Source organism: Grammomys surdaster, unplaced genomic scaffold (genome assembly GCF_004785775.1).
Source record: "Grammomys surdaster isolate TR1022 unplaced genomic scaffold, NIH_TR_1.0 125834, whole genome shotgun sequence".
Classification (NCBI taxonomy): Eukaryota; Metazoa; Chordata; class Mammalia; order Rodentia; family Muridae; genus Grammomys; species Grammomys surdaster.
Window position 1 is genome coordinate 776,192 of NW_021620662.1, and position 13,519 is coordinate 789,710.

At 40.8% G+C, this 13,519-nt stretch overlaps 1 protein-coding gene and 1 pseudogene across 1 annotated transcript in view; one reads left to right on the forward strand and one right to left on the reverse strand.

The window, feature by feature from the left end:
• Positions 1-1,284: 1,284 nt before the first annotated feature.
• The window catches only part of Fam160a1 (family with sequence similarity 160 member A1), a 158,276-nt gene continuing 146,041 nt past the window's right edge, over positions 1,285-13,519 (forward strand). Inside the window, exon 1 of the mRNA XM_028789475.1 lies at positions 1,285-1,309. The gene's annotated coding sequence lies outside the window, so the exon portion shown is untranslated. The remainder of the gene's footprint in view (positions 1,310-13,519) is intronic.
• LOC114640543 overlaps positions 12,230-13,519 on the reverse strand; it is a 1,802-nt pseudogene continuing 512 nt past the window's right edge.

A 13,519-nucleotide genomic window follows, 5' to 3' on the forward strand; every position in this document is an offset into this window, starting at 1 on the left:
CCACAGCTTCTGTGATCTTAGGAGTGCCATGGTCATGCCATGGTCTGGAGATAGCCCCTCATAGCACTTCTCTACATCTATATCTCTTTGCACCTTCTTTCGGGATGTTCTCTGAGCCTCGGATGAGCGTGGTAGAGATGTCTCATTTCGGGTGAAGCACTCAACAGCCATTATTAGCTGTTTTGCCAGTTATGAGTCTCTGCATTAACCATTGACCACTACAAAAGGAAGCTTCTCTGACCTGTGGACATTGGAACGGTTAATCTTAGTTATCAATTTGATCTAGAATCTCCCGAGAGAGATACTTCAGGGCTTGCCTGTGGGGATTATTTGGACTAGGTTAATTGAAGTGGAAGAGCATCCTTCTCTGGGCTGGGGATCTAGACTATAAGAAGAAACAGTGAGCTGAACACAATCATTGCTTTCTCCCTCTTGACTATGCATGCCGTGTGACCAGCCTCTTGATACCAGTTGGCCTGTAATAGATTTTACCCTGAAACTGTAAGCCAAAATAAAACCCTTTCTTTCTGCCTTAGGTTGCTTTTGTCAAGGTATGTTATCATAGCAACAAGAAAAAGTAAGAGAGACAAGTATAAACATAAGTGATTGAAGGCCATGTGACAACATGTTCATTTAGGAGAACAACAGTAGCGTGTTCTCCTACCATGCCTATTACCTACCCAGCCATGGGCTTTTGTGTAGGCTTGCAGAGCCAGGGATCATTTTCCTCCTGTGCAGTGGGTACTTAATCCAACTGGAAAGGTTACCTTCGTCACCATCATGCCATTATTGCACTAGTGGGCATATCTTATTGGCAGATCAGGATTGTAGTTCAGAGCACCCATCACTGGGTAAGATTGTTGATGTCTTTTTACCTCAGTGACCTGCATGGCATCTTCTGGTGCTATGAAAGATAGCCAGAATCGGGGAAGCTTGCAGCTCAATTTTACCTTAATTTCTCTATGCCCTGCAATCACAAGGTGTGGTGTCTTCAGCAATAGGGTCTTACCATCTAGTTCAGGGGGGCCACCCACCAAGAACAATGACAACATCTCTGAGACTCCCCCATATTTTTTAATTTTTATGATAAAGACAAATGTGACCTCACCCAGTACACAAACAGAAGGAATGTAGATTTGTATTTGTAATTTATTAGTGATGACAAGGCATTTCCTTCCTTTCTGTAGATTTTGAGTCTTCTGGTGGTTTCTGGACAGAACCAAATGTTAGAGAAGTCCTTTATGTTCCTCTGAAAGGTGAAGCAAACAAATACAACCCAACAGTGTGCTACTGAAGAAAGCATTCACAGGTAATGTTTTTCTTGCTGTGCTTGTTAGTTTGAGTCTGTTGAGAGTCACCTGGGAGGGGGACCCTCAGCTGAGGAATTGCTTTCATCAAAACCAACTGGCCCATGGGGCATTTTCTTGTTTAGTGATTGATGTGGCAGGGCCTAGCTCACTGTGAGTAGTGCCAGCTGTTGTAGGTGGTCCTCCATTTTACAAGAAAAACAAGCCACGGAGCCGATCAGTAAGCAGTGCTTTTCAATAGCTCTGCTTCAGTTTCTGCCCCTGGGTTCCTGCCTTGGCTTCCCTCAGTCGGCAGACTATAAGCTGTAAGATGAAATAAAGCTTTCCCTCTCCAAGTGCCTTTTTGGTCATGGTCTTGATCATAGCAACAGAAAGCAAACTAGGGTATTTATGGGGTTACTATTGGTATGTATCCAGTGATTTTAATAAACTAGTTTTTAAGTCAGCTCTACTTAAATATGTCTGCATATCCAAGTAAACATCATCACGTTCAAAACAGAGTTTTTGAGAATTTATACTCTATTTTTCTACTCAAATATTTACAAAACATTTCTTTGGGAATGCATTCTGGACACCCCCCCCACCCTCTCCTCCCCGCCAGTGGCATTCTTTTAAGCATCCTGTTTTCTGTGGAGGCATCTGTCAGCACTGTGGCACTGTATTTGAGAAACAAGGTAAATGCTTTTGGCTAAATAAAAACACTATTATGTTGACCAAAACCAAAAAGAAGAAATAATATAAGGTACCAAAAAGCAGAAATAGTATAAGGTAAATAGTTTTCCTTTTTGTTGTCTCTGTGTAATTGAATCCCTAGAAGGGAGTGTGTGTTTAAACAGTGATGACACTGTTTTTTAAAAAAGCGATTAGGTCATGTCATTTACAGAGAAACATTATTTATTTGGCTTATAAATATTGTTGTTCCTTCTTATTAAGATCAATCAATCTGTCATGGTTATAGAAATGTTACTGTATTAATCAGGTTAAATAAGGTGATATCCAAACTCTCTGATGCTGTCTACCTCTCAGGCTTTTTAATTTGCCTCTTATAAACGACTCCCTGCAGGTGTTTTGGAATGTTTCTCAAAACATTATCAGAGTGCTTGTTAAAATACACATTAAAAGTTTTAAATTACAGGGCTGGTAGTAGAGAGTATACTTACCATGAATGAGGTCCTGGGCTCAATCCTTTATACACTTACAATTCAGATGATTAGAATCCTGTCGTGACAAGGGCTGGGAATCTGCATTTTATGAGTATTACCAAACACTGACACCTCATAAAGAACAAACCCAAACTTCTATGTATATATGTACATTTGTATGTATATATGTATGCATGTATGTATGCATGCATATATATGTGAGTAACATGTATATACACCTAGACATATCTGTTTTATAGTTATTTACTTGATTTTTTGCTTTGAATGCAGTCATTTATTATGCTATTTTGGCAAGGGTTGTATTTCCGAGTAACTTATAAGGTCAAATTGAGGATATAATTGGATAAAATTGAATAAAATATTTGAACTTTATAGCTCCATTAGAAAGGGAAATGTTTTCCCCTGGATATGAATGGGCAAGCCTACTTTTTTTTTTCATCTAGCTGCCACATACTAAGTTGTATTAAACGTCTACTTTTCAAATGTCCTAGTAAGTCTAGGGCAGATCCTAACAGGGTGGCAGTGGAGGCCCCTGACCCATGCTGCGCCACACTGAGCGTCCAGTGCAGCATCTCTCAGTAACATTGTGCTGAGGTTGGGCTGTGGTTATGCTCTGGAAAGACATGTTTTCTTTCTGCTGTCCTGAAGTCTTGTGAATGCTTCAAACCCTTCAAATGAAAGGAACTATTAACATGTAATGAAGCAGCCGCTTCTGTAGGAAACAGTTTTCATTATATCCCTGCAATTCTGTCTTCTGTTATCCTCTGATGGTATAAAGCCCTAGTTTCCAGGGCCTAAGTGGAGCCAACATCATGACAGTAAAGACTGGGCACTAAGGAATTCTGTCAAAACTCTGGATCCATCCCCAGCCATCCACCTGTGTAGACATTGTTTGAAACCTGTTCTTGCCTCTTGGCTCCAGTAGGCAGTATTTGTTGAAAGAATGACTCTTAATAGTGTTTTTGGTTTTTTGTTTGTTTTGTTTTAATGGTTGTACTCTAAATATTGTACTTTTAAAAATAAAGTTTTATTGTTTTTGTGTTTTTGGTCAAAGTCAGGAGGATATTGGGAGATACAAAGAGAATATGAGAAATGAAAGAAAATATTATAACAAATATATAAGGCTTAAAGTTTGATGGGGATACCTAGAAGTCAGAGGGAACAGCACATGTGTAAAGTAACTGTGACTTAGGTAATGAAGGGATCTAACATTCACATGTATGTCTTGGGAGGAAAAGATAACAGACAGGGAAGGCACACAGCAAGAACATGAATGGTAAATGGATCTGAAAATGAACTTTAAAGTATTGAGGCGGCACAGCATAAAGCACTTGGGATTGTCCTGAGGAGGTGCCATCAGCAGAATTCATCTGTTATGAATTTCGGATGTCCTCAGAGCAGTAAGGCAAATAGCAGGCAGACAGAGGCAATTACAGGTATTCTGAGCTATTGAGAGACAATCACGTATTTGAGTATACTATTTGAGGGTTAAGAGCTGTCTAAATACGAGAGTAGCACTGAGAGCAGCCTAGGTGCTAGCATGCTGGGGATGGGAGTCATGCAGAATGGAGGGGTGATGGGGATGCCTCGGAGGTTTCTCAGGTTCTGTGGGAACCAGCGGGAGGCCACTGTACAAGATGATTTTCAACAGCAATCTGTCCTCAAGAGTTGTTTGGGACTAGGGTTTGCTAACTTAGCAAACCCTAAATAACACTAAAGGATCTTCCAAAATCAGTTATGGTTGGGTAGTCAAGCAGCTGCATTAAAAACAAAAAATCAAAAACCCCAAAAGCAAACAAACGACAAAAAAACCCCAAAACAAAAACTAAAAGTCTAAAGTTTAAACATTTTTATTTGTACATACCTTTTTATAATCTCTTAGGTTTGAATCTATATCTATTTTCGTTTGTGCAGGAAGTGTTTTCGTTTGTTTAGCCACGTTTGTCTCTTCATACAGCTCATGAACTTCACAATTTCATTCCCTGTTTTGTTCTCAGCATTTAAAGTCTCTTCTAATAGACCTGAATAGTTTAGAATATTTATGTTTGACTGTGTGTGCTGTTTACTTTTCTAGGTTTTTGTTTGTTTTGAGATAGGATTTCACTCAGTAGCTCTGGGTAGCCTTGAACTCATGGAAGTCCAAGTGCTGGGATTACAAGTGTGAGACCCCAACCCTGGCACCTGTTTTATTTTCAGCATAGTTTTTGAAATGCCTTATCTTTTTGGTGTTTGAGTGTGCCTGTCACACTTAAAGAACATCTCTAACATCTCCATGACAGTTTTCTAAACATTAGCCGAAGTTGGGCCCCATCATCCTTACTGGGAACTTGTTAGAAATGGATATTTTGGGGCTAAATCAGAAACCCCTAGGGCAGAGCCCAGTTTGTGTTAATGAGCCATTCTGTTGATTCCAGGGCAGGTTGGAGCCTGACCCTGGACATATTCAATAGCTATGTGCTGTTGCTGAAGTCACACATGGTCCTGTGCTTTGCCCCCTTAGCAGGTAGATTAGGGGTTCTCAACCTTTCAGAGCTTGTTCACAGGCTTAACCAAATCACCCCCTCAAACAAAAAACAAAACACCAAACCAATCAAAGAAAACAAAAACAAACACTTCCCCTCACACAACCTCAGGACTCAATGACCTCTGACCTTATGCTCTGCTGGCAGTTTGGCTGGTTTCTGGTGACCCAGTTATCTGCAGTCCAATCAGCTCTCTGAAATAGTTCTCATAGTTGCTGTCTAGACTAGGCAAGTATCTATCCTCCTCCAGCTCCAGAGCCAACACGGTTTAAATGGCTTCTTTGGGCTTGGTAACTGAAACCGTGAGGCCAGAACTTTATTTGCAAACAGCAATTTGAATTTTTTTTTAAGCCAACTGTGTTCGATTTCTTTCCTTGAACAGTCGGATTTTTTTTTTTAAAATCTACTCAGATTACTCTTTTTTTTTTTGTCCCCTGAGATTTATCCTCCATGGTAAGGCTGTTCACTGTGAAAAGAGCTTTTTAACCCTTCCTTGTAAACTTAGAGGTTTCCTAAGCAGCTGTCTAGGTAGTCCATATGAATCATTTAAACAGTGGTTCTAGGGAGCCCACTCCTCACTGCCTAGCCCTGTGTGTGGAGTCTCTACAAGGGTTCCTTAGGAATGATGCCTCCTTCATCTCAATATTATTCACTTTCTTTTTTATTTTAGTCTTTAAGAGTATTCTTATTAGGATTGATATTTATATGTCTTTCTCTTGTTTTTCAACACTACACTCCCAGCTCCCAAGTCTCTTTTTCTCCCCATATTTTATCTACAGGAGCCTCCAAGTTCTTTTTTGGTACCCATTTCTTTGTGTCTGCTATGTCCTCTTTCCGATGCCACCTTCACACTAGTATGTATCAAGGTGGGTCTCATTCCCACGGCTCTGTCCTTACGCCAAGCCACCTACTAGATGTTCCAATCTAGATGCACATCCAAAACGGAAGCCATTGTTCTCCCTCGAATCTGTGGCTCTTTCAGTCTTCCTAGCTTAACAAGAGGTGCTACCATCTATCAGCTCAGTGTGTCTAACATTTTCTTAGCATTTCCCATGTTACAAACCAGTGTTTAGAAACGTTTTGTAATTCTTCTGCAAGTCCCAAGACAAATTCTGTTATCTTTGCCATTACTCTGCAGGGCAGGGAACCAAAGCAAATACAGTCAAGCTGTTTTCATGAGGCCACAGAACTATCAGTGGAGGCAGGATCCAAGCCAGACTGTCTTTCTGCAGAGCACAGGGTCCTAATTCCTGTGTTCTCCTTCTGTTCTCTCTTAGGTGTTGTACTAGCTAGGGTTCTTATTGCTGTGATGAAACACTATGACCAAAAGCAACCTGGGGAGTTAAAGGTTTATTTGGCTTATACTTCCACATCATAGTTCATTACTGAAGGAGGTCAGGATAGGAATTCAAATAGGGCAGAACCCGAGGCAGGAGCTGATGCAGAGGCCATGGAGGAGTGCTGCTTACTGACAACCTCTTGGCTTGCTCAGCCTGCTTTCTTATAGAATCCAGGACCACACCAGGGATGGCCACACCCACATTAGACTGGGCCCTCTTCCCTCAATCACTAATTAAGAAACTGCTCTAAAGGCTTGTCTGCAGCTCAATCTTATGGAGGCATTTTCTCAGTTGAAGTTCCTCTCAGGTGACTATAGCTTATGTCATCTTGACATAAAACTAGCCAATAGAGGCAACAAGGCTAGAAATCTAGGATTGCTCTTTACCCTTCTCATTCCTGCTTGTCTGCTTGAGCCTTTTGACTTCATCTTTTTAAAATTGTGACTCCACTTCTGCATTGCATTGTAAGCATTCTAGACTGGTTCTCCATCACCTCTGCCTCTACCATATAATTACTGTCTCTTCCCATTCATACTCCACTCTCTTTTTAAATATTCAGAGTGTTATTCATCCTAATGCTAAATATGATCTGAACACATGTTTTTTGTTTTTTGTTTTTTGTTTTTTTTTTTAAACGAGCCCAGTTCTTGTACTGTCATACTGTCAGTTACCCATAAGGTAGCCTTTCTCTAGAGTCTACTTCATTGTTGAGAAAGCCCTACCAGTTTTAGGGTTCCAGATGGTTAAGAACTACACCATAAGGCAGAGAGCTGCAAGAGAGTCAGTAACACTTTAGTGATACCTGACACTCTGAGGGATAGAAAATTAAGGAGAAATGATGGGTTTTGAATAGTCTTTTGCCTATTTTAGTCCTTATTGTGATGAAAATATAATAAAGGAATTCATTATCTGGTCTAGCTGAGGAAACATAGTCTATACTTTTGTGGGTCCCCAGCAGAAGGCGGCTTCATTCCACCCCTCTGCCATGCTGTGTTCTGCCTCTGTGATGGACTCTGCCTTCCTGAAGTACACCTTCCCTCTCCTCCCTCTGAGCTTTTCCATCACCTTGGAAGGCCTTCTCGGAGCCCATTGACTTCTTCACATTTGGGTGGACCATTTTTCTGACATGCTGCCAGGGTCCCATTCTTTCCATGTCTTAGGACTTGTTAAATGTTGTTTTACTTGTCTAGTTGTCTCTTGTAGACTTGGTGCTGGGTCTTATTTATTTCGGAGTTTTGTCACCCAGTACAGATGCTCAATAGGTATCGACTGTATGAGAGAATCAGTGAGTATTTAAATAAGTCAAATAATGACTGCCACTTACATATTCTTTTATCTTACTAAAGTACCCAGCAGGTGATCTGTCAGGGTAGGATTAGGCTCACCTGTAAATAACCATCAGAATTAATGACCAAACAAATTAGGGGACTATTTCTCTTCCAAGTAAAATTAGGAGCCAGACTCTCATTGGAGTTGAGTGCTTCTTTGACTGTCAGGCTGCACTGTCCCCAGCTCTCTGTGCTTCTGTACTGGGCTATGATTCTTGTCCTCATTCCTTGTTCTGGAGATGGATGGTAGAACTCTGACTGGCTGTAGTCCCTCCTTCCAGTAAAGATGGGAAGGCCAAGATGCCAACACTTACCAGTCTTTTGTCACTACCTGTTCCACCCTCCCTTAGGAACTTTCCTAAAAGGCCTTTCAGGATACTTCCACTTATTGTATATATCTGATGGTAAATACCCACCCACCAGTCATGCTTTTACTTCTAGCTGCCAGAGGAACTAGGAGATTGAGATTTTTACCTGACTCTTTGCTGATTGTGATTGAAGTTGAGTTAATATGGTTGGGAAGAATAGAGGGTAACCGGCTGTCTATTACATGGGCTAATATGATTATTTCTTCTTCTTCTTCTTTTCTTCTTCTTCTTTTTCTTCTTTTAAAAAGATTTTTTAAATTTCATATATGTGGGTATACTGTTGCTGTCTTCAGACACACCAGAAGAGGGCATCGGATCCCATTACAGATGATTGTGAGCCACCATGTGGTTGCTGGGAATTGAACTCAGGACTTCTGGAAGAGCATCCAGTGCTCTTGACCGCTGAGCCATCTCTCCAGCCCAATATGATTTCTTCTTAAGTGAACATAGGCAGCTTTGGAGAGTAATTTGTAGAGCTAAACTCCTTCCTTTCCCCCTCTCTGTCCTACCTATCCTATCCCTCCTGACTTCTCTCCTCCCCACTTCCTTCCCTTCCCTTCTTTTCCTCCCCTCCACTTCCTTTCCTCCTCCTACCTTTGGATCTACCCACTTTTCCTCTTTTCATTCTTCTTCTCTTTCTTTTGCATTGCAAGGTTTTGAACTCAGGGCCTTCTTCCCACACACAGCCACACCCCCTTCCTCTTTCAATGCCTGCACACTTATGTGTAATGACCAGATTTGGTAATTGGTATATCTATTATCTTAGACATGGCTATTCTTGGTTGTCAACTTGACTACGTCAGGAATTAACTAAAACTCAAGAGGCTGGATTTTCTGCTGTTGATTTTACCATATACCTGCTCAAGGTTTTGTTCAAATGCCCTAGGCCACACTGGTAGAAGGGTCTTGCTAGAACACCAACAGAAGATTTGCCAATAGATATCAAGAAAGAAGCAATCTGAATCTCCTGTTCACTTTTTTACCCCTACAAAACCATCACAAAAAGTCAGAATTCTAGATACAATTATAATCATTTATTGAGAAATATTTCTTGCTGTGACAAACTGGAGCAAGCTAGCGGTTCAGTAATAAGAGAAGAGCTGTATAAATGAGGGATACTCATGAGGAGAAGCACTGTGGAAACCACACTGTCTTTTTCTGGGAAGGGGACCTAATGACTTAGAATAATGCTCAAGATATAACATTGAATGGACAATACAGAAATGGACTGTATATACACACATAGGTTATACTCCTCATTCAAAAAAATTGTACAATTAGAAACCTTAAAAGCAGTTAGTCTTTTGTGGTGCTGAGCTGCTTTTATTGTTGTATACTTTCTCTACTTTTTCTACTTTTTCATTCCCTCTGCATTTTTAAGGAGATATTTTCTCTTACTTAAATGTCACTCATTCAACCCAGCAGCTTGAAATTTTAAGAAATATTTAGGAGCTTTTTTTACTTGGTTGTCGAGTGAGAGCTTTCTTGAAGCTGTTGGACATAAATTGCACCATGAAGTTTAAAATTTCACATTCAGTAGTGGGGTCTTGTATACCCTTTACCAGGCTTACTATGTCATAATTTCTATGGTAATCTATTAATATATAAATATGTAATTGTTCTGGAGGCAAAGCTGATGGATTGTGGTGCGAGTTTTATGTGAGACTGTGAGAAAATATGTTGTTCCAGTGACCTACTTCATAAGTCTGTTACCAGAAATAGATCCATTTTTAGAGATACCTTACAGAATGTGAGATAAGGAAAGAGAGCATGAACATTCTAAATATAATGTCAGTACTGCCAGTTAGTAACAAACAAAATTCCAGACCAACAGTGTTTATGTGGGAATGTGAAGAACTAGGAACAAGAATGGAATATTTGGGGTATATCCAGGGGAAAAGGGAAGATACTTGGGAACATTTTAGAGCCCTTTCCTACAGGCTGTTTGAGAAAGGGACACTATTATTCTGAATTATTGTCCCAAAGCCAAATTGGGCCAGCCACCCATTTAATGTTCAATGATATAATAACTGAGAAGAATAAGGCATGGAAACTGTATAGTGCAGAAACTGAGATGTTTTCTCTCTGTCACTTTATGGAGAAAGTCTGTCAACCCCTTCTAGAGCGGCCTCCTCTTCCACAGGAGATTGTCCATAGAGGCTATGTGGCAGTGTGCTCAGACAGTTTTCATTGTCAAAATGTGTATTAGAGGAGAGTGTGTTTGTATATGTGTGTCTTAGTGAAAGAGACCATTGTGCAATGGGCAAAATGACCCCCCACAGTGAAGAATTATTTATTCTAAAATGTTGAGAGAGGCATTCTCCTTGATTGAACTTTATGCTCCCCTGGGCTCTTTTCTTGACTTGCCTTAGTGGCTAATCTCTCTCATCTTGGCTTTAGTTCAGCCAAGTGCGAGCAAGAATCTCGCTGAATCAGTTTTGTGAAATTCTTTCTCCCCCTTGGTATTTGATCAGATTTCTCATTTTTTGCCTTTGCTATTTGATCACTCTGGCCTGTTTTCAACTGGAATCCTGTTAGGTAGTTCCATCAAGAACTCCCTACCCTCACCATCTTCTCTGAATCATTCGCTATCTACTGACCCCCCCCATCTCCCTTTCACCATTCTTGTCCCTCTCTCCTCCCCTCTTGCTTTCCCCTCCTTACTCCCCCTCCTCTCCAGCTCCACTTTCCTGCAATAAATAATCTTGAGACCTATTTTGTTTGTTCCAAGAAATATTTTCCTTACCATTTAAGAATAATTTTTCTTGCTGGACATGGTGATACATGCTTGTACTCCCAGTTTGTGCAGTCAGAACAAGGTCAGCCTGAACTGTGTGGAAAGTTCCCAGCCAATCTAGTCTACACAGTGAGACACCATCTCAAAAAAGAAAAAAATGTTTTCCCCCTTCTCAGTATCAGTAGTTCAGAGGTTTAAAAATCCTGAGCTAAAGTAATGTTTTGGGGCTGGAGAGCCAGCTCAGCAGTTAGGCGCATTTTCTGCTCTGGAGAAGACTTGGGTCCAGTTTCCATCAGCCACAGGTTTACAACTGTTCACAACTGTGAACTCCAATTCCAGTGGCTCTACATCCTCTTTTGGCTTCCATGGGCATTGCACACATGTGGTACATATGTGTACATGCCATCAAAACACTCATTCATAAGAATAACTAAATATTTATAAGAAAAGGAGTAATGTTTGGTTGACATAATTCCGGGAGCATGTCTCCAGCAGCCTTCTGCCCTCTTAGAGCTACACTGTTTAGTGGGGAAGGGGCATGGAAAGCCCAAAAGCGTTGGAAGAGCACTTGGTTTAGGGACTTGAGAGAGGCCGTTTGCAAAGACATTTTACTCAGAGCTTGAGGATATAGCTCAGTGGTCTGCATGCAGCATGTATACAGGACAGGGGCTCAGTTTCCCTCCCCTGAGGAGGGAAGGCATTTCCTTCTGAGAATATCAGGATAGGACAGTTTGGATAGAATGAGTGCATTTTATTTGGCCCTGGTCCTACTCCCTGGTATTCTAAAAGTGAGGCAATGTTGCCTATCTGTTTCCAGCTTCATTATCAACTTCCTTTCATCTCTCAATATTTTCTTCCTGCTGGCAGGGTGGCTTCCTTAAAAGTTGGGCCCTTGTGATCTCTAGTTCAAAATAAGATACTAAAAGGTAAAATATGGACTTCTAGAGATGTAACCAGAGAGTTATTCCATAATATATAGAAATGAGAGGGATAGCATACCTGATTCATGTTTTTTTTTTAAAAAAAAAAAACCATGAATTCTCAGATCTGAAAATGTCTTATATTTTTTAGAAAATGGATTCCAGGAAGGTTAAAAGGCAATACCAGAGGGGATAGGTGCAGAACTGGATGTATGTAGTCATTCAAAGCATCCAAGTAAGAATATGGCAATATAAATATCCAAAAAGCATCTCTTAGGTCTTCAAAACAAAACATGTAAATAATTCCTAACTAGTGAGCAGTACAGCATTTCTAGACGAGAGAAACGGTTAACATTAAAGTCTTGAAAGCCTTTCCTTGGTTAACTACATGTAGACAGTTTGCCTTTGATCAAACTCCTTTAAACATGGATAATGGTATTACACATGTCCACTGTTAAAACAGACATGTTTCAAATCACTTGTGGTATAATGTGTTCCAACAAAGCTTAGAAAATAAAGACATTGAGTTGGCTCTGGACTAAGTTTAATAGTCATCTTCTCTGCTGACAACTTCTTTACAGGTCTGATGCAACAGTATGGTGTGTTCAAACTGTGCTGTGTTTGATCCTTTAATGTCACACAGTGGTGGGTATGGATCTACAGTGCCCAAGTCACACAGATTCTTCAGAGCCATTAAGCATTTGCTTTCTCCCAAGCAACCCAGCCACCTTTGGCAGAAGGCAAGAGTACTGAAGTTTTTGTTGATGACATTTAACAAGTGTTTTGTTCTTGGAAGCCTTACTGGCACATGTCCCACATCAAAATTTTTCATGTAGTGTGAACATTCCATGTCGTCATGAACCACATCCTTCCCTGTGCTACCAAAGGTCTCAATGGCATATACCTCTCCTTCCTCCATTCTTGTAGCTTCCCCTCCTTTCACAATGGGCACTGCTTTTCCAATGTGAATTCTATATGGCCCAATTGAATGTCCATTTAAGTTACGTATGAGTTTCACTTGATATGTCTTCCCATCTATTTCTACTTCATAGGATTCCATAACTTTTTGAATGGCCTCACCAACATCACAGAGATGAACGTCAATCCTAGCACACTTTATTTCAGTATTAGTGGCATCTTTTACAGCTTTTAATAAGTCATATTTGGGATTAAAACTAGCAGTAAAAGCACAATCAATTATTCTACCACTTATATGTGTTCCAAAGTCTATCTTACAGATTTCATCATACTGTAAGACTGTCATGTCACCAGCATTGGGAGTGTAACGGGCAGCACAGTTGTCGAAAGAACACCCAGTGGGAAACACCAGGCCTGCATTTAACCCATTTTCCTTTATTAGATTTTGGGAACAGTCTTCCAACTTCTCAGATTTCTACCAGTGTCAACCCAGGCTTGATCCAGCTCATGACATATTTCCTAACTTGCTGATGTGCTTCCACAGCTTCTTGGAAGTCGTTCCAAATCTCCTCACTAACCTGGTCTAGGGCCTTTTTTTCTTCACTGGTGGTTCTCCAAGTAGCTGTTCGCCCATCTTGTGTGGGTGGGTATTCACACTCTTGTCCTTTGGGAAATATACCATTAGGATACAGGTCACATATTGGAACAGAGAAAGGGTCTGTTTGAACTTTTGGTCCTCCTTGTCCTCCTCCTCCTCTTCCTCCTCCTCCTCTTTCTCCTCCTCCTCCTCCTCTTTCTCCTCCTCCTCCTTCTCTTTCTCTTCCTCCTCTTTCTCCTCCTCCTCCTCTTCCTCCTCTTCCTCATCCTCTTCCTCCTCCTCCTCTTCATCCTCCTCCTCCTCTTCATCCTCCTCCTC